At 39.9% G+C, this 27,987-nt stretch overlaps 1 protein-coding gene and 1 long non-coding RNA gene across 8 annotated transcripts in view; one reads left to right on the top strand and one right to left on the bottom strand.

Moving 5' to 3' along the window:
- Positions 1-27,987, top strand: part of NOL10 (nucleolar protein 10) — a 117,696-nt gene that overhangs the window by 52,457 nt on the left and 37,252 nt on the right.
- Positions 1-27,987, bottom strand: part of LOC108516404 (uncharacterized) — a 77,818-nt gene that overhangs the window by 30,012 nt on the left and 19,819 nt on the right. For 2 of the 7 annotated variants that reach the window (XR_001881812.1, XR_001881817.1), the window contains exon 6: positions 19,736-20,304. The exons of 2 other annotated variants lie outside the window; for them this stretch is intronic. This is a non-coding gene — a long non-coding RNA (uncharacterized LOC108516404). Of the gene's footprint in view, positions 1-768; positions 911-11,112; positions 11,269-19,735; positions 20,305-22,506; positions 22,583-27,987 lie in introns of those variants that run through there. 3 more of the 7 variants (XR_001881816.1, XR_001881813.1, XR_001881820.1) reach the window with 3 other exon arrangements.

Here is a 27,987-nt window from a genome sequence, read left to right as displayed (position 1 = left end):
AGGTACTTTTTAATTTTATTTGATTTTATTTATTTTATTTTATTTTATGTTATATGTTATGTTATGTTATGTTATTTTTGAATGAGACAGGGTCTCGCTGTCACCCTGACTAGAGTGCAGTGACGTGATCATAACTCACTGCAGCTTCATCCTTTGGGGCTCCAGCATCCTCCCGCCTCAGCTTTGTGAGTAGGTAGGACTACATGCATGTGCCACCAAGCCCAGCTAATTTTTATGCTGTTTTTTTTGTAGAGAGAGGATCTCGCTGTGTTGCCAAGGCTGGTCTCAAACTCCTGGCCTCAAGCGATCCTCCCACATTGGCCTCCCAAAATGTTGGGATTACAGGTGTGAGCCACTGCACCTGTATTTTATTTTCAAACATTTTCTTAGGAAAAAACTCCTATATTATTTCTGTTAAAATATTTTGACTATTTAAAATAAAACATTGATTAAATATTTTAACGTTTACCATTTAATTTAAAACTTGGAAAGTACTCTTGGAGCCTGCAAATGAGGCAGTGTTAAAAACATGAAGAATCCTTCTAACTTGCACTAGTGCTTCTGCATCTGTTCAGAATAGCACTGAACTTATCCAGCAATTCGTAAACCCACAATGCTCTGTCTTTGCAAATAGAGGAGACTATGTGTTAAGAAGCATAAGACCTCAAAAATACACACAACACAACTTCACAGAGGCATGCAAACCAAAGGAAATGCACGAATGTTTTAGAAGCCAAAATTTTTGGAATGTAATAAAAGGTTGTTTAGTGAATGCTTGTAAGCCTGTCAGCTGAGTGGGTAGCACCCTCCCCGCGGAGCTGAGGCCTTCTGATGCCATCGCAGGGTTCAACGCTGGTATCTCCTCGGGGCTTCAGTCGCTGGGCTAGGGCAGACATCTGTGCTCCTGCACCTATAAAGATGACAAAGCAGTACGTGCTGCAGAGTTTTAGGGGTTGTCAGGGAGATCCTTTTGAAATCATTATAGCATTGGGAAGTCAGTTTTAGGGAAATGGCGTGGAAATTTTTTTAGTAAATATGGATATTTGGAGTCTGGCAGACTTTTTTTCTTGCTCAATGAAGAAATAAAAACAGATATTGTAGTCTTTTATCGGATTTGTTTCTGTAAAGGTTTTGGTTTTAGTGTGTTTTTTTTTTTGTTTGTTTGTTTTGTTTTGTTTTGTTTTGTTTTGTTTTTTGAGACAGAGTCTTGCTCTGTGGCCCAGGCTAGAGTGCAGTAGTACAGTAAACCTCCGCCTCCTGGGTCAAGCGATTCTCTTACCTCAGCCTCTCAAGTAGCTGGGATTACAGGTGTGCACCACCACACCTGGATAATTTTTGTATTTTTAGTAGAGATGGGGTTTTGCTGTGTTGACCAGGCTGGTCTCGAACTCCTGGCCTCAAGTGATCCACCTGCCTGGGCCTCCCAAGGTACTAGGATTACAGTTGTGAGCTACCACACCCAGCCTCTAAGGGGTTTTGTGACAAAAACAAATTTAGGTGCAAACAATTTTAACTTCTGTCTGTGGTGAATTGAATTTGTTAGTCTAGTTCTAAACTCCATGACTATGTCAATGACTGTTGTCTATTAGAGAGGTACTTGTGGATACTTTTTAATCATCCCTATGTGACCTTCTTCATAGATGGTATCTTTTTTCAAGTTCAGTATTTGAAACGTTACTATTCTGGTGTGTTTTGGCATAATTTTCCAAAGTCTTAAGAACACAACCTTACTCCTCAGCTTCATTAAGAAAATATCTTTTTTTTTTTTTTTTTTTAAATACAGGGTCTCACTCTGTCTCCCAGGGTATAGTGCATTGCTGTGATCATGGCTCACTGCAGCCTCACAACTTTCTGGGCTCAGGTGATTTTCCTACCTCAGCCTCCCAAGTATCTGGGACTACAGGTATATGCAGCCACACCCAGCTAATTTTGTTTGTTTGTTTTTTGTTTCTGTTTTTTTGTAGAGACAGGGTTTCACCATGTTGCCCAGGCTGGTCTCCAACTCCTGGGCTCAAGCAGTCTTCCTGCCTCGGCCTCCTAGAGTGTTGGGATTGGGATTACAGGTGTGAGCCACCGTGCCCAGCCAAAGATGCCATATTTTATCAGCTATCCAGAGTATATGTTGTTTTAGTTTAATAGTAGATTTGACAATATCTTGAAAATAAGTGTCAAAAATTCCTAGATAGGCCAGGCATAGTGGCTCATACCTGTAATCCCAGCACTTTGGGAGGCCGAGGCGGGTGGATCACTTGAGGCCAGGAGCTCGAGACTAGCCTGGCCAACAAGGCGAAAACCTGTTTCTATTAAAATACAAAAAAGTAGCTGGGCATGCTTTGGCACACACCTATAATCCCAGCTACTTAGGAGACTGAGGCGTGAGAATAACTTGAGTCCGGGAGGCAGAGGTTGCAGTGAGCTGAGGTCGTGCCACCGCACTCCAGCCTGGGTGACACAGACTCTGTCTTAAAAAAAATAAAAAATAAATGAAATTCCTAGATGGATGAGTGTTTTGCTTTTTTATCTATTAATATTTTTATTTTGTCTTCCTATATTATAAAAGTAAATGTAGGAGACCAACAAGTCTTGTATTTGTTCAGTAAGGATATACTGAGTAGGGTGCTAGGCTGCAGGAATATGTTGGTGAAGAAAACCGACATATTCTCTATTGTACACTCAGCGCCCTTGTGAGCTTACCATCTAGGCGAAGGGGTGATGATAGACAGATCTGTGACTAAGCTCTCTGAAGGAAGGCAGCAGGGTTCGGTGGCTTCCTGAGCATTTTCCCTAAGTCAAAGGTCAGGCACTTCGTATCAGTCTCTTTCTTTATATAGATATTTTATGAGCCCCCTTCTTCTATGTAGATATTATATGTAGATTTGTGAAAATCTCCCCCACCTTCATCTTAAATTTGAATTGCAGGGTTGGAGACTTGGGGTTTTCTTTGTCTTAAGATCATAGCACATATCTAGGGCAAAATAGTGAATGACAATATTTGTCCCACAATCTCTGGAAACGAGAGAACAGCAGAGAGAATGTTGGCCAACGGAGAAGGCAGAGGTTGAGCCTCTATAATCCAAAAATCTGAAATGCAAACGCTCCAAAATTTAAAACCCTTTTGAGTGCCAACATGACTCCACAAATGGAAAATCTAAACATGAGGACTTAACCTAAAGTTTGTTTCCTGCCAAAAATTATTAAAAATATAAAATGTTTAAAGATATAAAATTACCTTCAGTCTGTGTGTATCAAGTGTATATGAAATATAAATGAATTTCATGTTTAGACTTGGGTCTCATCCCAAGATATCTCATTATTTTTATACAAGTATTCCAAAAGCAAAAAATAAATAAATAAATAAATAAATAAAAAATTTAAAACCCTTCTGATCTCAAGCGTTTTAGAAAAAGGCTACTCAGCCTGTGTTGCTTTTCCTGGACAGACATGTGTACAGTCAGCCTCCCTTTCTGCTTGAACATACATCTCATATGCAGATCATTTTACTTTATCTCCAAGTGGTATTTAGAAACACAGTTGACCAGCCTTCCTTAAAACTCTGTGCCCAACTTCTAGAAGGCCACATTCCGCTGGGATTCCTTCTTTCATCGAGTTACCTCTTTTCAGTCTTCACTGGCTCCTCCTCCTCCTGATAACATCCTAGACTTCGGATCTTGCCTCTCTCCCCTTATCTCTGAATGCTAGTGAGCCCTAGGACTTAGTCCTTGTCTCTGCTTTATTTATGTTATCTCCCAGGGAGCTTGTTTATGCCCAGGCTTTATGTAACAGCTGTGTGTTAATGACATCCAGTTTTCCCTCTCCAGCCTTCCCTCTGAGCTACAGAGGTACGTATCCACCAGTCTACTCGGCTTCTTCACTTGGATGTCTAACAGCACATCCTGTTTAATGTGTCTACATGAGAACTTCTGATCCAGCTCCCCACCTGCACCCCACCTGCCAGGGTCTCCATTTCAGCTGAAGCCCTGTTGTTGCTCACTCGGCTGTCTAGGCTCAGAGCACAGGAACCATCCTTGTTTCCTCTCCTCTGCACTTCATGCCTCCTCATCCAGTCCATTGGCTGTTTTTGCAGATTTTGTTGCACATCCAGCCATTTCTCAGTGCTTCCCTTCCATCAGGCCTCTGGATTACTGTAATGGCCATAACTGATCTTTCTGCTTCTGCTTTTGTCTCTCTTGTAACCTGTTTTCCATGTAACAGCCAGACTGATTTAAAATATTAAAAATATAAATAAAACAGGCTCAGTGCGGTGGCTCACACCTGTAATACTAGTGCTTTGGGTGGCTGAGGCAAGAGGATTGCTTGAGTCCAGGAGTTTGAAACAAGCCTGGGCAACATAGTGAGACCCCATTTCCACAAAAAGTTTTAAAAATTAACCAGGTGTGGTGGCGTGTGCCTGTAGTTCCAGCTACTTGGGATGCTGAGGCAGGAGGATCCTTTGAGCCCAGGAGTTTGAGGCTACAGTAAGCTATGACCATGCTGCTGCACTGCAGCCTGGGTGACAGAGCAAGACCCTATTGCTTAAAATAATAATTATACACACACACACACACACACACACACACATATATATAAACAAAACAAATATAAATCAGATTGTGTCACTCTTCTGCTTAAAACCTTCCAGTGGCTCATTAGTTTGCTTACAACTTGAAAGGTCTTACATAATAGAAAAGCAGAAAGAGACTAAAGAATCAGATTCTCTGTTTTCTTCTCACTCAACAGAGAATATATCTCTATAAAGCATTAATCTATTTATAAAGATCTGACCAAATGGTCAGACTGTTAAACCAAATCCCCAGCCACTGCTACCATAAATGGGGAATAACTTATGGGCTGTATATTAATATGTCAATATATAATTAGTACCAATGTTATGGTATATTAATGTATTGTTAATATATCAATTATATATTAGATAATCATTATTAGATAAGACATTTAAAATTAGAGCTTTTTGCTGCAGCACCCACCTGTAATCCCAGCTACTCAGGAGTGGAGAATCATTTGAGCCCAGTTCAAATCTAGCTTGGGCAACATGGTGAGACCTTGTCTCAAAACAGTAACTGAATAAATAAATAAAATAAAAAAGAAAGACAGACACAGCCAAGTTCTGTTCCTTTGGATTCACCCCTGCGAGCCAAGGAAAACTGTGCTTGGATTTAAGAAGTCCAAGTATGGTACACTCTGATGAGGAAGTTTTCCTGGTTCTGACAGGTGAGTCCATCAGGTATCGTAGTGAGACCTCCAAAACTACTAAAAGATAACTTCCCCAAAACATGAAATCATGATTCTCATATAGATATGAAATAAATACATGTTAAAATTTTTAATTTAGGCCTAGTGTGGTGGCTCACACCTGTAATCCCAGCACTTTAGGAGGCTAAGGTGGGAGGATCACTTGAGCACAGGAGTTTCAGACTAACCTGGGCAACATACCAAGACATTGTTTCTATTATTTTTTAAAATAATATTTAAAATTTTAAAAATTTCACATTTTAATTTAACCTGTAAATTAAATGAGGGAACCAGGCCTATGATTAAATCAAAAGGTAAAATTTTAATTTAACTTTTAAAAGGAAAAGTATAAAAAAGGACAAATTTACATGGAATAAAGTTATATTGAATTGGGAATGTGCAAGTAAACACAAAGTGGTCTATTTTGGACTATTTTGGGCCTTTTCCAAAGGTATAAACTGTCCACCAGACGTAATTCATTTGCATGTCTATAGACAATTATTTTGCATTGCTTCCAGTTACCTACAATTTGCAGAGTTGTAAAATAGGTCCCATAGAATGAGAATCAGATGATCTTGCAGGGTGTACTCTAGACTGGGGTTTGGGAAACCAAACACCGGCTGTTTTTGTAAATGAAGTTTTATTGAAACGCAGTGAGCCCATTCATTTATGTATTACTTATGCAGCTTTCTGACTATAATGGCAAAGTTAAGTAGCTGTGACAGAGACCATATGACTCGTGAGCCCTAAAATATTTTCTCTTCAGTTATTTACTTCTTTATGTCTGTATTTCCCCATTGTAATGTAAGACATGAATGCAGGGACATTATTTTGTCTTTTTCCCTGTTATATCCTCAGCACCTAAAGCAGTGCCTATCACACTGTAGGCCCTCACTTAATGGGTGTTGAAAAATTAATGAGCACACATGTGAGAGTGACCTGATTACTACAATTTGGAGCATCTTCAATAATGGTTGTATACTTTGACCATGGATGGTTTGCAGTGCTTCTTGACTGTACTTATGCCAGATTGAAATTTTGCATTTGCCGTTTTCTGCCACTACTATTAAAATGTAGAAAGGCACTTTGGGAGGCCGAGGCGGGCTGATCACCTGAGGTCGGGAGTTCGAGACCAGCCTGACCAACATGGAGAAACCCTGTCTCTACTAAAAATACAAAATTAGCCGGGTGTGGTGGCACATGCCTGTAATCCCAGCTACTGGGGAGGCTGAGGCAGGAGAATTGCTTGAACTCAGGAGGCAGAGGTAGCAGTGAGCCGAGATTGCGCCATTGCAATCCAGCCTGGGCAAACAAGAGCGAAACTCCATCTAAAATAAAATAAAATAAAAAAATACAGAAAGGGATAACATGGTTCATGTGTGCCGGAGTATAATTTTTATACAGTAGGATTAGCATCAGTTCTTTGGCTCTGACAGTGCCTTCTAATCAGCCACATCTGAGAATGATGGTATGATGCAATAGTTGTGTTTGGGAGTCCCAATGGATTTTTAAAAGTAATATCTTGTCCAAAAGATTTAATAGTGATTCTGTTAAGAAGATAGGTTAATTAAACTTTTTTTCCTATAAAAATCCAAAAGGAGAATATGAAAGCAAGGGCATTTAACTTTTGTCTTAACTTTTTGCAATTTGTGCAAAAGTTGGCTTCACATCTAGAATACAACAGCCTTATTATATGTTTTAAAGATTGAAAATAATGCCTTTTGTTTTTCTCCCTGTGCTTTTCACTGGAGTTACTGGGAGTGCTGTACATGCCATTCCCTAAGATTTGGATTTGAATCAGGACCATGATTGGTCCAGTTGATGTATTTCAGTTCAAAGCCAACAATGTAGGATCATTTATGTGTACTAAATTGATATTCTGGAGAAGTCCCCAGTAAGAGATCTCTTTGCCCCATTAGTGTATGTTGAAATGGCCCTGAATCTGTTAGTGTCCGTGTAGAATCCTAAAAATGACAGATCACACTTTGATCTAAAGTGCACGTTTAAGCAGAGCGCTATTAGAAATAGTGACAGATGTAATTTTACTAGAAATTGCTCTTTTATAGTACCAGTAGCAACATACTCTCTTTATTGGGAAGGTAGTGTCAGATGAAAAGAAAACTCTTCCCTATGGAATTTATCAGCTTACAAACGATGTTCCAGACAGAACGTAAACGGGAAAGTCGTTGCTGAAATCTTGTCCACACTAAAGAATTTTTCGGTGTGCCTTAAAGGAAAGGGGAAGCTTCGGAGCATAGACCATCAGAGATAGAAGGGATCTCCAGGTCATCTAGTCCAGCTCTTAATTTGTAGCTGAGGAAGCAAGTTACTGTTTTAAGGTGAAATGGCAAGTTGGTGACAGCTGGATCTAAAAGGCATTTCTTCATTCTGTATTGCATGGTAGAAAGAACTTAGACTTTGGAATTGGTTGGACCCGAGTTTGAATACCAGCTTTGCCGTTTGTAAATGTTGTGACCTTGAATGAGTTACTTATTCTCTCCAAGCACTAGTTTCTTGAGCAACAAAAGAGGAATAATATTTTAAGGCATTTATGTAGAATGGATATACTCATTCAGTCATTTCTTCTGTTCAACTGATTTCTTGTAATGAACAGAATTCATGGGGTCCATGGCAAAGAGTATTTGGATAAAATTAAGTCATTGAGCTGGGCATGGTGGTTCATGCCTGTAATCCCAGTACTTTGGGAGGCTGAGGCAGGAGGATCACTTGAGGCCAGGATTTCTAGGCTAGCCTGGGCAACATAGTGAGACCCTCTTTCTGCAAAATGTTTTAAAAAATTAACTGGGCATGGTGGCGTGCACCTGTAGTCTTTGTCACTCAGGAGACTGAGGGGAAAAAAATAATAATTATGGCATTATGTGAGCGTGGACTTTTATGTAGCTTTTAGAAGGAAATACCGTGTTAAGCAAAATAAAGCTGTACAATTACAGGAAAAGATTGTGACAAACTTGTGAATGTGAGCGAGGAAAATGACTGAAGACATGATTTGAGATTGTTTAGTCTGATAATCGCATGAGATATAGATTGAGAGAGGTCTGTTGTGTCATTAGTTTTGCCATTGACTGTTGAAACAGAAAGCAGTGGTAACATCTGGTTGTTTATATAAGAAATCTGATTTTTTTTTTTTTTTGAAACGGAGTCTCAGTCTGTCACCCAGGCTGGAGTGCAGTGTCGCAATCTCGGCTCACTGCAAGCTCCGCCTCCCAGGTTCACGCCATTCTCCTGCCTCAGCCTCCTGAGTAGCTGGGATTACAGGCACCAGCCACCGCACCCGGCTAATTTTGGTATTTTAGTAGAGACAGGGTTTCACCGTGGTCTCGATCTCCTGACCTTGTGATCCGCCCACCTTGGCCTCCCAAAGTGCTGGGATTACAGGTGTGAGCCACCATGCCCAGCCAGAAATCTGATTTTTTAAAGTGAAGTTCATTTTCCCCGATTATATCATCAAGGCGCACTCTTTGCAGAAAATATGGCAAACACAGATGAGTAGAAGAAAACTCAAATACCCTTCCACCGCCTAAAGACAAACATTAACATTTTGCTATATTTTTTCAATATTTAATCTGAAACTTTGTTAATATGGTTTCATATCTTATTTTTTTCCCACTAAATATTTCTCTTTATTAAACTCTTGGAAATTATTAAAAAATATATTTCTGTATGAATATAAATATAGTTATTTTGAAAATACATAAATATCAGAAAAGATGAAAAAAACTATAAATTTCACTAGTCAGAGACATTCTTGCCAACATATCTTTTACATTTTCTTTGCATTTGGGATATTTTAGTGGCTACTGATTGGATTTAAAGTGAAATCCTGTCAGAAGCTCATTTAGCTTACATCAGTTTCAATAAAAGCCCTTCAAGATGTTGGAGGCTGGAGGTGTAGGGGTCGGGAGGGGGAGGGAGGGAGGTGTATGTAGGGGCGAGGTGGAGTGAGCAAGAGAGCATGTTCGCACTCTTAGGCAGTTTCACTTATGTGGCTGTCCATTCACTCTGGGGGCATATGTCCTGGACTAAACTTGAGATGGGAGGGCCTTTCTCAACTGAGAGAATGTGTTCCTAATTCCCTAAAGCGTCCAGTTTATTTGATCAGTTACCTTCTCTCCCATGCATTTAGGTTGGCTCCAGTGATGGATTATTGTTGGGAGAATTGAGGAAACAGCTACTGGGTTATTTTTGTGTTCTTGGTTGAGATGAGGAAGACTATTTGAAAAAGTTTGCTTAAATCTGTTGTTTCCTAATACCTCTCATGGTAGCACTACACTGAGTGTGATTCTGGTCATTTAAGACATGGGATTTTTTTGGTGTGGCATAGTCACCAGGTGCAAGTCTCCTGCTGTATCTGGTCCTATTCTAACACCAGAGGGTTATTCTGACGGGCCTTTCAAGTTTAGGTTTGCTTATATTCCATTTAGTCTTATCTGCTTGACTTAGAACCTCATCTTTATATAAGAGATTAAACCAGTGAAATTAAACTTCAGAAATACTTAATGCAGTGGATAGAGTAGGAGAAGGAGAGTGATTTTGAAAATATAATTAGCAGAATGGGTGAGATGGTGCTTAGCAGCAGCATCTATTAACAAAAAGAGCCGTTTCAGTCAACTGTAAGTGAAAGGAATAAAGGTTAAGTAGAATGTTGGCAGTGACTCCACATGTGAATGGGAGTGGAGAATGTCAGGATGGCACAGTGAAGGGGCTGTCTTGGGGCTCTTCGTGTGTATTTCTTCTAGTGGTGAGTTGGAGAAAGCTCAGAAAAGAATTCAAGAATTGTGTTCCCAGGCACCATCTAGAGAAGGCATGATTTTAGGATCTAGGAAAAGAGTAGGATCATGCAAGAAAGGTACCTTGTATGAGGTACAGAAAATGATAGGACGTTGGCCTGAAGAAGAAAGTTTTCATTGAGGGTGTGGGAAGACCTGTCAGACAATGGGAGGCAGTGAAGCACTCACCTTTCAGAGCTTCTAAAAGGAGGAAAAAGACAAATTTGAATGAAAACATGATTTACTTTAAATTGAGTTCAAATTTGAATTCAGATATATATTTTAATTTTAATTTTATTTTTTATACTTTTAACCTTTTTTTAAGATTCAGGGGGTACATGTATAGGTTTGTTATATGGGTATATTGTGTGATGTTGAGGTTTAGGGTGCGATTCAACCAGTCACCCTGGAAGTGAGCATAGTATCCAACAGTTGTTCCTCCCTCCCTTTCTCCCTCCCTCCCTCCCTCTCCAAAAGATGTGTATTTTTAAGATGTCTTGATTCATAATAGGATAAAAGAAACATATGCCTAATTTTATTCTCCAAGAAAGGCATTACAATGATAAACCTAAGCCTATAAGAAAGATCTGGAAAGATAAAACATCTTATGGAAGGCAAAAGACCTAATTTTATGGGGAAAAGTGTGGAGTTCTCTTTTGTAATTTTCAGTTATATATTCATAACTGTGAACTGGGAAGCAAGGCATGAAAATCAGGTGGTTAATACATATTCTTTTGTAACACAAACAAGTTGTTTGTGACTTTACGAAGGGGAAATGTGGACTTCCTATTTTAATCTAAACACTTTCAGGTAGTAACAGTATCTGTGGCCTTTTTCTCAACAAAGGATATCCTCCCCATTTCCCATCATAATTTATTGGATCACAAGAATAGCAGACATACAGAAGCATTAATGTGTGACAATCAGGAAGTAATTTTCTGAGCATCTGGTCACATTTTCAAAGTTAATTTCAGTTCTGATTGAGTAAAAATATATGTAAATTTCATGGAGATATTTGATACACATATGACATATGTTGTGTTAGTATATCAGATGATGTTTATTTTTGCTTAAATAGTCTTACATCTGACATGTCCATTTTCTTGAAAATAAATGACAACTTCCTATTCAGATGCTAGTGTGACTTCAATGTTGACTAAAGGCCTTGTCTCCTGGTTCCAGCATTTCCTCCGTCTTGGTGCTTACCTAGTCGATCTCGTTACCATTCTTTCTTTGGATGAGAGAGAGTGGGAATTAATCCTAGTATTTCAGTGTCCTGGTTGTGTAGTCACTTGGGTGGTGATGTCTTTAGTTAACATGGCCATTATCTATTCTTGTTTTTTGTTCTGTTTTGTTTTTTGTTCTGTTTTGTTTTTTCCTTAAAAAAGAAGGTAGCTTATACAAGTAAGCCAGAAATTTAGACTACATTCTTTTAAAATGCCCACCTTATACAGAAAATAATAAGAAAGTTCTGGGACTTACACCGTCTCTACCTTGATTCAGTGTTCTCAAATCCCACGCAAGTTTCTCTTCTGATGCCCACTCAGTAGGATGTAAGCTCCGCAAGGCGGGAACTTTGTGTGTTGTGCTTTTTGCTGTGTCCTTGCTTCCTAGAACAGTGTCTTATACTTCATAGGCTTTCATTGACTCCATGCATGCTAGTTTGAAGTAATGAATATTATTGACCCTTTTAAAATTTATTTTCTTTTTTATTACTTTTTGAGACAGGGTCTCACTCTGTCTCCCAGGCTGGAGTGCAGTGGTGTGATCATGGCTCACTGCAGCCTCCAAACTCTTGGGCTCAAGTGATCCTCCCACCTCAGCTTCCCGTGTAGCTGGGACTATAGGCACACGCCACCATGCCTGGCTAATTAAAAAAAAAAAAATTTTTTTTTTTTTGTAGAGACAGAGTTTCACTATGTTGCCCAGGCCGATCTTGAACTCCTGAGCTTAAGGGATCCTCCCATCTTGGCCTCCTAGAGTACTGTGATCATAGGCATGAGCCACCACACCCAACCTGATACATTTTTTTTTAATGTATCATGAAAAAAATGTATTTTAATTTTCTCTCGTTGTTCAGAGGAGAAAAAATTTCAAATAGACATAAAAGTGGAGAGAAAGGTAACAAACCCATCTTCTACCCATCCTTTTGCTTCCATGTTATCAGCTTTTCCCCCAGGCTTTTTTTGGGGGTCGGTGGGGTGGAATTAAAGTTGGTTTGTATTGTATTACTAGCACTCTAAATTGCTCTAGAAAGTAGTTATTGCAGATTGTTAAATGGGAACGAATATTAGATCTTGACATGGGCACATACCCTCATTTGGATTATATGTTTACCTTCCTGAGGAACAGAACATTATTCTTGGTTGGAAAACAAGTAATATATAAATGATAGTAGTGGGACATTGAAAGAAAGGTTAGATCTGCCTGTCCATGTCTCTTGCATGTTTGTATATGGTTACGTCATTCATTCATTCAGTGGTCTTTATTTTTTAGAGCAGTTTTTGGCTCACAGCAAAATTGAGTGGAAAGTACAGAGTTCTTACATCCCTCCCCCACACGCTCCTTCACCATTAGCACTTTACAACAGAGTGGTCCATTTGCTGCAGCCAGGGAACAGACATTGACACATCACCACCTGAGGTTCATAGTTTACATTAGAGTTCACTGTTGATGGTGTACATTCTGTGGGTTTTGATAAATGTATGACATGTATCCACCATTACAATATCAGATAGAATAGTGTCCCTACTCTAAAAATCCTCTCTGTTCCACCTGTTCATCCCTTCCTCCACCCTCCAGACCCCAAGCAATCACTGGTATTTTTACTGTCTCTAGTTTTGCTTTTTTCCAAAATGTCATATAGCTGAACTCATACAGTATGTAGGCTTTTCAGATTGGCTTCTTTCACTTAATCCTATGCTTTTGAGATTCCTCCATGTCTGTTTGTGGCGTGATAGCTCATTTTCCTTTATCACTGAGTAATGTTCTCTTTTCTGGATGTACTGCAGCTTGTCTGTCCATTCATCTATTGAAAGGCCTCTTGGTTGTTTCCAGTTTTGGCAATTAGGAATAAAGCCGCTCTAAACATTCTCATGCAGGTTCTTGTGTGCACATAGGTTTTCACCTTGTTTGTGTAAATGTCAAGGAACCTGATTGCTATGTCGTGGTCACAATACATGTAGTTTTGAGAAATTGCCAGACGGCCCTCCAGAGTGCCTGTACCTTTTTGTATTTCCGACAGCAGTGAGTGAGAGTTCCTGTTGCTCCACATCCTTGTCAGCATTTGGTGTTGTCAGTGTTTTTGCATTTTAGCCATTCTAATTGATTTATAGTGGTATAGTATCTTATTGTTTTAATTTGCAAGTATTATTTATTTATGTTGGTCAGTCATGAAAATGACACACCATGATTTTTGTCTTTGTGGACTTGACTAGATAGTTGTGTTAATTAGTTGTTAGTTTTGAGTATTTGGGGGGCTGGGTCATTTATTGTACAAACATTTATTACACAAACGCTTAGTGAGCATCTTTCCTATGCCTGAACCAAGGGTAGGATATCAAAACCTGCACCAGGATGTCTAAGGCATTGAAGATACAGGCCTTGCTGCCTAGCTGCTGATAGTCTAGTAAAGGAACGGATAGTACAGGTGATAAGGGACTTTGGTATCCAGGATCTTACAAGAGGTAAAAAAGTCACTTTCCTATAAGTAATGTTTCAATCAAATTTCGAAGGACGTTCAGGAATTAGGTAGTGATGGTGGATAGAAGGCGAAGGACGTTCAGGAATTAAGCCGTGATGGTGAGTAGCAGGTGAAGGGCGTTCAGGAATTAGGCAGTGATGGTGGGTAGAAGGGTGGCAGAATCAGGGAGATCATCCTGTACAGAGGGAGCTGAAGTAAGACCCGAGCCCCGGTCCATTCAGTCTGTTTGGGAGGAGCTTGGGTTTTTCAGGGGCTGTTAAGGAACAGGAGATAACCAGTACTTCTCCAGTAAAACTGGGGTATCAGGACTTAACGCCAAACCTTCTGTACCATGTTAAAATTTTTACTTTTGCTTTAACAAGAGGGGCATGCCTTTGAAGGGTTTTCTTCAAGGGAGTGAAATCAGATAGGTGTGTCAGATTATTCTGCCTGTATAATGGGGGTTGGCTTTGGAAGCCAGGGATAGGACACACTGTAATTAATTAGAAAAAATAATGAGGGCCCCATCTAAGGCAATAGGCATGGTGAGGGAGGAGTTGAGTGTGAGAAACAGTAAGGTGTATGTTCATAGAGTGTGGTGATTCGTGGGGAGTGATGGATGAGAGGGAGAGAGGGGAACTGAATGAGCAGTGATACCATTCACAGAGATAAGGTGGAGAAATACTAAATTCAGTTTTGGCCGTGTTGAATTGTCTTAATTCTAACTCTTCATATGTATGAGTTAAACTGCTTCCTGGGAGAGAGTTTTGAGCTTTTGTTTTTCTGGTTCATCTCCATGGAAAAGATCAAAGGTTATGAGTTAGGTTCTTGAATTTTCTGGAGAATTAAGAAAACCATCTATTATCTACATTTTGAATACCTGTTCTCAGCCAGCGTCATTGGTACTCTCTTGAGTGCTCACTAATAGCCTCGATTTTGAGTTAGGGGCCGCGTCTCTGCGCCTTTACAGAGTATTTGAAATAATTGAGGTTTCAGTTGATAGTGTAAGGGACTTGTTAACCACTTGGCATCTGCATCTGTGCCTGTATTCTTTTGGGGGGTGTTTATTTTTTCTTCTCTCTCTCTCTTTTTTTTTTTTTTTTTTTGGAAAATGCTCTAACTAAAAGAAAATTAAACCTTGTAACAATACATAACCAAGAAAATAGAAGTCCTTCATTACCATTGTTAACAAGTTATTAACAAGTTGGTGCACATGCTATGCCGTCAAGTCACGTATGACACACACAGCAGTGGCGTGGGCTTGAGCAGAATCAGGGTCTCCTTATACTATTCTCAAAGGTTTTTTTGATCACTAACAGTATCATTTTGGTCAGCACATAAATCAAACTCACTCTTTTTAATAGTTGCATAGTGTTTTGTTGTATAGATGTATCATACTTTATTTACATAGTTTCCTGTGTAACTGTTTACCATCTACGTTTTCCACTTCTCTAAACCAGCATTGTCCAGTTCTCTAAACCAAAGTCTGCCAGCAGCATTTCTGTGATGACGGACACATTCTATATCTGCTGTGTCCTATGTGGTAGCCATTAGTCACATGTAGCTGTTGAGCACTTGAAATGTGAGTACTGCATCTAAGGGACTGAATTTTTAATTTCATTTAATTAAGTTTAACTTAAATAGCCATAAGTGGCTTAGTGACTGCCTTATTGGGCAGCATAGCTCTAAACTATTCCAGAGTCAAGTGAGATCATTAGGCTACTTCCTTAGACCACATTACTTTGGCCTTCATAAATTATAGTTTATGATTTTTCTTTGATGCTGAACTTCTGTAAGCCTCTCAAAGAAATGTATTTTGTTGCCAGACTCCCTTAAAGGTCTGTATTATGCTGCTTGAGTTTGTTCCAACAGAGAATTTCTCCTTCCAGATCTATCAGTGTGCTTCCCTTCAGCAAATCAGGCGTGTCTGTCCACCTTACTCTGCATCTCCTTTTGCCTTGGTTGCCTAGGAGCCCAAAGTTAATTTTGATTTTATTATTTTTGAGACATGGTCTTACTCTGTTGCCCAGGCTAGAGTGCAGTGTCCTGATCACAGCTCACTGCAGCCTTGAATTCCAGGGCTCAAGTGATTCCCCAACCTCAGCCTCCCGAGTACCCGGGACTACAGGAATGTGCCACCACACCCAGATAATTTTCATATTTTTTATAGAGGTGGAGTCTCACCATGTTATCCAGGCTGGTCTTGAATTCCTGGGCTCAAATGATCCTCCTGCTTTGTCATCCCAAAGTGCTGGGATTACAGGCACGAACCACCACACCCCAAAGTTAAATTTTTTATTGAATTATAGCAGTTTTTTTTTGCCTCTCACCACCATCCCTATCAAACTTCATCACTTTGTTTTCCTTCTGAGTTTAAAGATTTCATTGTGTGTGTGTGTGTGTGTGTGTGTGTGTGTGTGTGTGTGTGTGTGTGTTTTAAATAAAGCTCTTCATATTCTTTTTGGATCTATCCTAAAACTTCACTAAAAAAATGATTAGCAGCGGCCAGGCACAGTGGCACACGCCTGTAATCCCAGCACTTTGGGAGGCCGAGGCAGGTGGATCTTTTGAGCTCAGGTGTTCAAGACCAGCCTGGCCAACAGGGCAAAACCGTCTCTATTAAAATACAGAAAATTAGCCTGGTGTTACTGCACACAACTTTGGTCCCAGCTACTCAGGAGGCTGAGACAGGAGCATCACTTGAGCCCAGGAGGTGGAGGTGGCAGTGAAGTGAGATCACGCCACTGCACTCCGGCCTGGGTGATAGAGCAAAACTCTGTCTCAAAAACAACAACAACAACAACAACAAAAACCAACAATATATACACACTGCTTCCCTCCCGCGGTCATGCACACTCACATATCATACATCTTAGTGAGATTCTAAATATTATCACGTGGAATCCTGTTTATCACCTCAGAGGAAACTATGTGTATTTAAGACTCTACTTAAGTACTTTTGTGGTTGACCGCATTTTATTCCACTGAGTACGGATTGAGTTCCTTTACATCCTTTGCTGTGCCAGTATCACGCTTTCTTTCCTTCAGCTTTATTTGAAGGAACTATGGGAAATCTTATTTTGTATGAATTTAAAATATGTTCTTCAGGATTTCCTAGTTCCTCCCCAAGATAATCAGTAACTGCTAAATGGTGTTAAAATATTTTTTCTCCTTTCTAGAATAGTACTGTTAAGGTATAGAACCTTGAGTAAAAGTACATACAACTTTTTTAAAGTTTTGCTCTTCCTTTTTTTCTGCCGAGTTTTCCCCCCTAGGTATTTTAAAATGTATTGATACCCTTAGTTTTTACATAGATTTCAAAATTAAGAATTAGAAAGCAATAAGAATATGCAGAAAAGTTGTTAATAAACACTTTTGCCTGCAAGGAAGTCGAGTAGAACCAGGAAACTACTGATGTGCTAAGGATAACACACTAAACCATCTGTGTTACTAACTCTTGGCAGGAATAAAATGACAAAACAAGATCTTGGGAGATGCTCATTACCAGGTGCGTGATCAAAAAGATAAATACATTCTCATGTAAGAAAATTGGCGTAGTGCCTTTAGCATCCTTGGGGCATGTGTACGTATGCATGTGGGCGAGTTTAGCATTTGGTGTAGTTAGGAAACTGGGAGAGGAAAAGGCTGGAAGTAGAGGACTTTAACATTGCTTAGAGTCATTGTTATTGCAAACTCTGGAAGTGAACTCTAGGAAACTGCACTGGAATTCAAGTGTAATATGATGATAAACATCAAATGACTGTTTGTAGCCAAAGTGCAAGGCCAGGCTCTTCAGGAAAGAATGAATAGGAGACCTTAAAATAAACATCTGTTTTTTTGTTCAGCTAACAGTGGACTTTGAAGAAGACTGGAGCCATGTTAAGATTTTCTTTTTCTTCCTTGAGAATTGAAGAAAATGTCAGCTGAGGATTTTTTCATGCTATTTAACATGTCAATTGTAGTGTTTCATGAAAAGCAGACAGACATGTAAAGCTTTTTATTCTACTTCAAATTAGAATAATAAGTTAGATCCAGTTTTGAATATTTAAAAGAGAACAGATTTGTTTTATGAGTGAGTTTCATGATTTTGAATAAAATTTTTGCACACTTAAACTAGTGGTTTGGCCAGGTACAGTGGCCACAACTGTACTCCCATTGCTTTGGCAGGCCACGGTGGGAGGATCACTTGAGCCCAGGAGTTCAAGACCAGCCTGGGCAACATAGTGAGACCCCGTCTCTACAAAATAAAATAAATTAGCTGGGGATGGGTAAGTGTCTGTAGTCCCAACTACTCAGGAGGCTGAGGCAGGAGGATCGCTTAAGCCCAGGTGATCAAGGCTGTAGTGAGCTATGATCATGCCACTGTACTCCAGCCTGGGTGACAGAGCAAGACTCTGTCTCATAAATACATATATACATACATACCTACATACATACTACAGTGGTTCATTTGAGAGTAACTCTTTATGTCCTGTTCCTAAATGTTTTAGGAATATCTGGTTTTCACCAAGCTTGCATGTTCTGAATCCTGCTTAAGTTCAAAGTTTATAAACCTCCAGTAGGTATGTGAATGTAGTTTTCAGCAAATTATTCCTTTAGTTTCCCAGAAGCTTCCTTCACATTCCAGCTCCTCAAGTAAATGTTAAAAGTTTAAAAAAGAAAAGGAGTGAATTGATTTTGTATATATTTTTGTTTGGTGAAATAGCAGAGTGTAGGCATAGTCTTTTCAGATAAGTTTGCTAAAAAGTAATTTCCTGTCACCTCCCTTTGAAAAGAACTGAGGTGTGCCCCATCCCCAAACCTACCATCTTGCCAATTTATTTGTATATTGGGGTAGTGGGTGGGAATAAATGTTTCTGGGATTTTTCTGGCCTCCCTTCCTAAGCCAGGGTAGCTTGTGGGAGATAGTCCCCATACAAACCTTTACTGGGCTGCCTTCCTAGAACCTCATTTTATACCCAAAATACCAAAAGTAAAATACAAAATATGAAAACACATGAAAATGAAGTGCTATAAACACACAACTTTGCAAATATTAATCATACAGAGCCAATTGCTTATAGTATAGAAATAGTCTGAAGTATTCTTTTGGCACAGCATTGCCTGTGTGATTCTCGCCAGAAACATTTAACTGTATCTGATTATGAGCAGTGATCAGCAGAGGACTGTGGGGACCTCTGCAAATCAGGGCTCTTTCTAAGAGCTCTCGCCTGAGCCTTGAGCAAATATCCACATCCTGAAAGTCATGAAGGTTGGGGGCTCCTAGATTAAAGGAAACTAAGGAGACATAATAACCTCCTTAATTCAATTTAAAAAAAAAAAAAAAAACAGCTCTTTAAAGATATAATACACAGACCATGAGGTTTATCCTTTTAAAGTGTGTAGTCCTAAGCCAGGCTCTGTGGTACCCACCCATAATCCAAGCTACTTGGGAGGCTAAGGTGGGAGGATTGTTTGAGCCCAGGAGTTTGTGACCAGCCTGGGTGACATAATGAGACCCCGTCTCAAATCAAAAAAAAGAAAAAGAAAACATGAAGTGTACGGTCCAGTGGTTTTTAGTACACTCAGTTGTGTGGTGGTCGCCACTAATTCCATGACATTTTGTCACACTAACCAGAAACCCCATGCCAGTTTTTCTTCCTTCTCCTCCCTCTCCCAGCCCCTGCAACCACTCACCTACTTTCTGTCTATACATTTGCCTTTTCTGGACGTTTCATATACAGTATGTGGTCTGTTTTTTCTTTAGCATGTTTTCCAGGGCCGTCCATGTTGTACCATGTCTCAGTGCTTTATTCCTTCTGATTGCTGAGTGACATTCCATTATATGGATACATCACATTTATTCACCTTCGTCAGTGGATGAATGTCATTACTCAATTTTTTCTAAGTCCAGTGTTTGGACTTAGTGAAATAACTAGTCTCTTAAAGATGAGTTCTCTGGCAGCTTTCCCCCTCCCTGCATATGGACCCTGCTTTTCTTGTTTCTTTGCATGTCTTAGAATTTTTTTGTTGGAATCTGGAAGCTTTAAATAGTATAATTTAGGATTTATGGAACTCAGTCCCTCCCCCAGGTCCCCAGTGTTTGTGGTTGTTTGTTTAGTGACTGTCCTGGACTAATTCTATAAAATCTGATTTCTTTGTGACGTGTGACCACTGAAGTCTCTGCTGGTTGCTGAATTGTCAGCTAATGAATGAACAGAGGTTTCCTTCAGTGTCCGGAACCAGTCAGTCGCCCAGCCTCTACCAGAGTGATCCTCATGAATGCCCCTGCTCACCATTGCTCTCTCTATTCAAGCCTCACTGGGCTGGTCTTTTTACTGATTCACAAACATGCCAAGCAATTCCAACCTCTAGACCTTTGTAGTTGTCAGGTAGTATTGAGGGTCACTCCCTCCTGCCCCGTGGGTCCGTGTCCATCATCTCCCCTTCCCCTCTATTCTTCATTGCCTTCTCTCCTTCGGTTTCCACAGCACTGATCTCTTGTCTGTCATCCTCTCCACTGCCTCTCCCTTGTTTGTTGTTTCCCCTTTCTGGAAGGTGAGCTCCTTGAGGGTGGGGATTCTTCTGTGTTTTGTTACTGAGTATCTAGAGAGGGGGGGAAAGCGCCTGATCATAACTCTTTGTTGAATAAGTGAATGGGGAGGGAGCTTAGGCAACCTGTTCTTGTTTAAGAATGAGGGCCAGACGTGGTGGCTCACTCCTGTAATCCCAGCACTTTGGGAGGCCGAGGCCAGTGGATCACTATAGCTGAGGAGTTCAAGACCAGCCTGGGCAACATGGCAAATCTACATCTCTACAAAAGATACAAAAATTATCTGAGCATGGTTGTGCACACCTACTTGAGGGGCTGAGGTGGGAGGGTTGCTTGAACCTGGGAGGTTGAGGCGGCAGTGAGCTGAGATTGCGCCACTGCACTCTAGTCTGGGTGATAGAGTGAGACCCTGTTTCAAAAAACAACATGAAGAATGATGTGCTAAAATGCCAACTGGGGCCAGACATGGTGGCTCATGCCTGTACTCCCAGCACTTTGGGAGGCCAAGGCAGGCGGATCACCTGAGGCCAGGAGTTCGAGAACAGCCTGGCCAACATGGTGAAACCCCATCTCTACTAAAAATACAAAAATTAATTGGGTGTAGTGGCACACACGTGTAATCCCAACTACTTGGGAGGCTGAGGCACCAGAATCCAGGAGGCAGAGGTTGCGGTGAGCTGAGATCGCACCACTCTACTCCAGCCTGGGTGACAAAGCAAGACACTGTCTCAAAAAAAAAAAAAAAAATGCAGGGTGGTCTTGCCCACGGTAGTTTTCATGTTGACCCTTCAGCTAATGACTCTACCCAGATATCAGTATCTTAAAGTCTGTCTTCTGGGAGCTTTCATTTTCTCCGGAGAATAAACCCCCAGTTTCTTCGGAGGTGTCAGGGATTTGGGCTGGTAGAGTGGACGCACAGCAGCATAGACTTGACTTCAGCATTCCAGGGACTGGGAAAATGAGGCGAGGGTCTCATAGTTTGATGTCTAGACTGCCATTAATTGTCCTGACTTGAGCCCCACCACTCAAGTCACCTGTGCCTGGTGATATACTCCCCACCACCCCCACATAGGGCAGCTTTGGTTCCCCTCCTCCAGAAAATTATCTTCTGGTCTCTTTAGGCATGGTGGGGATTTGGGTGTTCATCAGCTCCATTGTTCCCCCTTTATTCGGGCCTGTGCCTCATCCTGTCATTCCCCATGCTTAGAACCTTGAAGTTCTTGTCCCAAGGATTCTGAGGGAGGAATCTGCTCTCTTTTCTCTTTGCCGTCCACCTCCATAAGCTCTCATGTTTACCAGGTTAAGTTTCTTAAACCACTGCATCTTCTTCTTCAGTTCTTTTTGTCCTTAAAGGTTAATACCTTTATTTACTGTCATTTGAAAAAGGCTTGACAGCGATAGGGGTACCATTATTAACCGAAAGCTCTGTGTTTCTTATCAGTTTCAGTTTGGTGTTTAAGTGTTTGCTTGGGGCGTCCCGTCTCCGCTAGCCCTTGATTGAAGGCACTCTGTCATTCATATTTGTACTCATAGTGTCACGTAGATTGACTAGCTTGATGGGCTATTAGTGAGATAATGGCTTAAGGAATCTTACAGTTTTTTTTTTTAACTTGGCCTTATTTTTCTTGTTATTTCATTTCAGTCCCTAAATTATCTTTTCAAATAGTAAATCAAGTTGTCGCAGATAATAGTTTTTCTTTTTTAAAATAAATCTGTTAAAATGTTGAAATTAAATCACTCCTTTGCTAATCTGATTTTTAAGAACAAAACACTACAAGTAGAGTACATTTAAATGACTCATAATTACTCACACAAATGCATGTAAACTTGGGTATGCAATTAGGCAACTCATTATGCTGCAAATGCAATTACATGCTTAAGGTCATGGCCACTCCCTCTGGCTCACCCAGTTGTTTCTCTTGGGTTTGTGATCATTTATTAAGCCTCAGCTGTCAGAATTTGAAAATACATGCTGCTGCTAGTGAGGCCTTTCCACCAATAATGGAAGAAAAGCTGGAAAAGAAAATTTTCTTTTGAGTTTATATGCAGAGTTGGTTTTCTTAATTGGCAAAATCCCATTTTCCCTCTGGAGATTCAGGCTGTGTAATTTAAAAAATTATCATTAATCATAATAGTGGTCAGTGATATTTATATTATATCTATATTTAGTATATATTTACCGTATGTAGCTATGTATGGTGTGTATATACATTATAGTACAGCTCCATCATCTCTTACCTGCAATTCTGAAATTTAAAAAGCCTTGAAAATTTGTTTATAACTCTGTGGTGAACCCCGACTGGACTGTACCTGATTCATTAGGACTTCAACCTGTGTGAAATAATGAGTTTCTTTGTAGGTCTGTGTTTATCCCAAATCACTGGTGTGAATATGTGTAGGTTTTGCTGCAGAGTTGTTAATATGGTTTGATCATGGCCCACTGACCCAGACCTCACTGAAGATTTTTTTTATATACAGCATACATACGGTATTACTTTTTTAAAATGCAAAACATTATTTGTTTCAAACCCTGGCCCCAGTTGTTTCTGATAAAGAACCAGGGCCTCACTGCAGTGAGCTATGGTCATACTACTGCACTCCAGCCTGGGCAACAGCAAGATCCTGTTTCCCAAAAAGAATCATGGCCTCACAGTAAGGGTAACAGATTTCTGGTTAGACCGGGATTTAAATTCTAATAGGGGGCTGGGCGCTCTGGCTCATGTCTATAATCCCAGCACTTTAGGAGGCCGAGGTGGGCGGATCACCCAAGGTCAGGAGTTCAATACCAGCCTGGCCAACGTGGTGAAATCCCGTCTCTACTAAAAATACAAAAATTAGCTGGGCGTGGTAGTACACGCCTGTAGTCCCAGCTACTAGGGAGACTGAGGCAGAAGAATCACTTGAACCCCGGGAGGCGAAGGTTACAGTGAGCCGAGATTGTGCCACTGCACTCCAGCCTGAGTGACAGAGTGAGACTATCTCAAAAAAAAAAAAAAAAAATTCTAATGGGGGTTAAAACCATCTACCTCTTAGAGTGTGGGTTGCTAGTGCTATTATTGTTTTTATTATTGTTCCAGTTCCAGAACTGATATTTATATCTATTTTTAGAGTGTCCTCAAAACAGTTCTATAATAAAATAACTAGATACTTGATATAGTTGCTAGGTGGTAAAAAAACTGTTTTATATTCAAACTCCCTGTTGCTGCTAGTCAGTAAATGTGGTTCTTACGTGTTTGATTTAATAGTGTCATTATAACATAAAAGTTTAAATTGAATTTCCAGGATTGTAATAGTATAAGATCACTAAAAGGTAAAAATGACAATTCTCATAACTAAACATCTTCTGTGTAATCAATCAGTTAAATATGTAAATTTTATGTAGCATTACATTCTAACTGTTTAGTGTGGCAGTTAAGCTTTGCTGGCTGTGAAACCACAGCCACTCAGTTGTTCAGGGCCTTGCTCAATTCCCCCTTGCAAAGCTATCTTGATCAGCCTCAGCAGATAAAGGGCTTCCTAGAACCTTTTAAAAATTTCTGTTTTGGTACTAATCCCATTGTATTGTACTTGATTGTTTTCCACATACTTATGTTTGACTTTAGCACTTAACTTTTACCAGATGCTCAGTTAACTTTTTGAATGAATGAATGAAGTTGAAGAAATTAAGAATCATTTAGTCTTTCCACATAAGTATTGCTATATTTGAAACAACTCTGTTCCTTTTGGGTTTCATTCTACTACCTGTTTTTATAGAGTATACTGCACTTGGAACATAATAAATATGGAATTTAATAAATATGTGATGAATAAAAATTGAATTAAAATCTATCTCGTTACATTTAATGGTTTCAGTTTTATTCCTGAAATTAAAATAATATACTTAGGTCCTTTTCCATGTGATTCTTTTCTTTCTCTCTTGTCTTATCTGGTCTTCTTTCTCTCTCTCTCTTTTTTTTTTTTTTTTTTACAGGATCTCACTCTGTTGCCCAGGCTGAAATGCAGTGGCGTGATCATGGCTTACTGCAGCTCAACCTCAAGTGATCCTCCCACCTCGGCCTCAGGAATAGCTGGAATCACAGGCACATGCCACCATACCTGGTTAATTTTTTTATATTTTTAATTTTTGTGTAGAGACAAAGCCTCACTACATTCCCCAGGATTGTAAAAGAATATTTCTAGGATGGGCGCTCTTGAAATCCCAGCACTTTGGGAGGCCAAGATGGGCAGATCACCTGAGGTCAGGAGTTCGAGACCAGCCTGGCCAACATGGCGAAACCCCATCTCTACTAAAAATATAAAAATTTAGCTGGATGTGGTGGTGAGTGCCTGTAATCTCAGTTACTCAGGAGGCTGAGGCATGATAATCGCTTGAACCTGGGAGGCAGAGGTTGCAGTGAGCCTAAATCACGCCACTGCACTCCAGCCTGGGATACAGATGGAGACTGTGTCTCAAAGAAAATAAAAATTCTGAAAAAAGATAATTTCAAATTTAATGGCTGTTCTATGTTATCAATTATTTTCTTGTTTGTTCCATTAATAGTACATTAGATAATGAAATGCTTTGTCATACTCAGTAGCATTATAAGCAAGCAGAAAAAAATGATGGCATTTGTATTGGGTTAGTAGACTTTGGTTCTTTGTCTGTAATATTAATAGTACTTTGTTGTTGTTTGAATCACCCTTGATCTGTTAAAACCATTTATCTGGTAATCCTCAGTCTTTTTTTTTTGTCTCAGCACAGCTTTGGGATGTAGCACGGTGATTTTTCTAAAGTAGAGTGAGGGAAGGAGTATCCTCTTTCAGCTCCCTAAGAGTTTATTTTTATTTGTATTGTTCTTCGAGACAGGGTCTCACTGTGTTGCCCAGGCTGAAGAGCAGTGGCACCATCATAGCTCACTGCTGCCTCCAGATCCTGGGCTTAAGGGATCCTCCCATCTCACCCTTCGGGGATAATAGTTGGGACTGCAGGTACATGCCATCATGCCCAGCTAATTTTGACAATCTGTTTTTTTTTTTTTTTGAAACAGGGTCTAATTCTGTCACCCAGGCTGGAATGCAGTGGCACAATCTTGGCTCATTGCAACCTCCACCTCCCAGGTTCAAGCAATTCTCATGCCTCAGTCTCCTGAGTAGCTGGGATACAGGCATGCGCCACCACGCCTGGCTGATTTTTGTATCTTTAGTAGAGATGGGGTTTCACCATGTTGGCCAGGCTGGTCTCGAACTCCTGACCTCAGGCTATCTGCCCGCCTCAGCCTCCCAAAGTGCTGGGATTACAGGTGTGAGCCACTGTGCCTGGCCAACAATATGTATTTTTGTAGAGATAGGATCTCACTGTGTTGCCCAGGCTGCCTTGAACTCCTGGGCTCAGGAAGTCCTCTTGCCTTTGCCTTCCAAAGTGCTGAGATTAGGTGTGAGCCATTGCACCCGGCCCCTAAGATTTTAGTATTCACCCTTTCTCCTCCCCACTTGTAGTCCTTTACAGAAATATACGAGAATTTTGAGTTTTATAATTAACATCTTAAAGACAGATTGTAATCATAGAAGCAGTGATCATCTTGGGCACATGGCATGTATTTTCATGTCTTTTAAAATTGGTTCTTCTGCTCAAATAGATTGGCACAAGCAGATACTTTGCTGCATTTGAGTTGCAGCCTTCTTGTAGCATGTTGGTACATAAAGATTCTTTCATATTTTGGAGAATCAAGTATTTCCATTTAGATTGGTTGATATAATTATCATTAAAGTTGCTAAGGGAGCCACATTGTCCCTTTCTAGCAATCTGATGAATCAGTTTTCAATTTTCTACTTTTGTTAATACTGTACTGTGAGTTGAGATATTTGCTGGGCACAGTGCCAGTGCCTGTAATTCTAGCTATTCTGAAGGCTCTCTTGAACTCAGGGTTTCAAGACCAGCCTAGGCAACACAGCAAGAACCTGTCTCTAAAAAAATAAAAAGAAAAAAAGAAAGGCTTGTAAACTGACCACAGCATGGACAACATGGTGTGACGAAAACATAGAATACAGCAATGTAACAACAGCAGGACAGAAAACCTGGAAAGTTGGAGGTAGTAGTGATAGTCCAGATATGGCTAAAAAGGATGTTTTCCTCAAGTTGTAAAATGTGGAATTTAGAAAGTAAATTAATATATTTTAAAGGATTAGTTGAGGTTTAACATATTTTATGGCTGTGAAGGCAACAAAGACATTTTACACATTGACACTGTGGTCATTGTAGCTACATCAGAGAGTGTGACGTGCCTGTGGTTGAGCCTTCCTTATCGGCCAAGCCGGCCACTGTTTTGAAACTTAATGGTAGGCCTCTGAGGAAAGGTCTAATGTGGATAAAACCTGCAGTTTATACCAGTGTAAATCAGTCATTTCAACTTTGTTATGGTGGTTTTGATGTTTTTTTCTCTGAAAAGGAACTCAGGAAATGTGATTAATAAGGTCAACTACTAGATTTAATTTTGTTTTTGATGGAAATATTTTTTCCTAGAAAATTTAATGGCCATGAATCTGATTGCAGAGATTATTTGCCATAATTAGACGTGTCCCCTGACAGGCAATTTAAACCACTTCCGTTAAAATCTAGATAATCAGAAAGAATGTTGTGAAACATTATAAAAGAGGGCTATGTGAAAGTAAATTCACATCTAGACTGTTTTAGTATTCCTACCCCTCACCTCCAAAAGTCAGTGCACACAGTATAATCTTTTTATTGTCTTAGAAGCTCATGTTTATGATTGGTTTAAAAAGATAGAACAATTTATTTTGAGGTTCTTTGGGTAGCAGTGTACCCTAGCATAGGAGTCAAGATAGATCTGACTTTCACCAGAAGTGTTCATATACCCAGTAGCCTTATGGTGAGGTATTTGCTTGTTTTTATCTGAATAAGGAATATTAGACCAATTTAGAAATACTTTTGCCACAGAGGACCCTTTAAGTTTTAGTACTTCATGCATATGAAATTCGAATGTGTTTTATACATGAATAGATTTATTTATCACATAGTTATTGAGCACCTACTATCTGGCAGGCACTCTTCTAGGGACTAAAAATTCAGCAGTTAACAAAACAGATGTCTCTCCTCTCCTCAGAGGACAATATCTTGGATATTATATTCTAAAAAAGCAATAATAGCATACTTTGATCTAGTCCAGAAAAGAAAAGATTGCTGTTTTAGGGAGTACACCATTATCTGATAGAGCTTTGCATTTGCAGGTTTATGACTCACTGGAAGCAAATACCCCTGTAGTTACAAATGCCTCAACTCTCTCGGCTTCAGAAGATGCCTGTGATTTTCCTGGCTTGCTCATGTGCTCCTTCTGACATGAAGTCCTTTCAAATAGACTTATTCGGTGTCCCAGCCTTCCCTGTTTTTTTTTAAGCCATCTTCCCCTTGGACTCAGTGTGCAATCTGAGTTCATCGCACACACATTGTGTGTGTGTGCGTGCATGTGCACATGCAAGTGTACACATGTGCTTCAGCTGGATTTTAAACTTCTTCAGGGAGACTGTGGTCAGTGTCTTTAATTTAGCACAGTGCTTTGTATGTGGTAGCATTTAGTTGTTGACTTCAAGCTACTATCCTAAAATTGCTTAAAACCATGGCAGTTCTTTAAAAAAGTGTTCTATATGGAATTTTTAAAAAATGCCTTACATTTCTTGAAGGTTTTGTCTTTTATGGTTGGAGTCAAACCACTTAGTATGTAAAAACCTTTACTTCTATTTTT

The sequence above is a fragment of the Rhinopithecus bieti genome, unplaced genomic scaffold (genome assembly GCF_001698545.2).
Source record: "Rhinopithecus bieti isolate Rb0 unplaced genomic scaffold, ASM169854v2 scaffold_1530, whole genome shotgun sequence".
Lineage (NCBI taxonomy): Eukaryota > Metazoa > Chordata > Mammalia > Primates > Cercopithecidae > Rhinopithecus > Rhinopithecus bieti.
The sequence above is the reverse complement of the archived record's forward strand: the minus strand, read 5'-3'. Positions and strand labels throughout refer to the sequence as shown.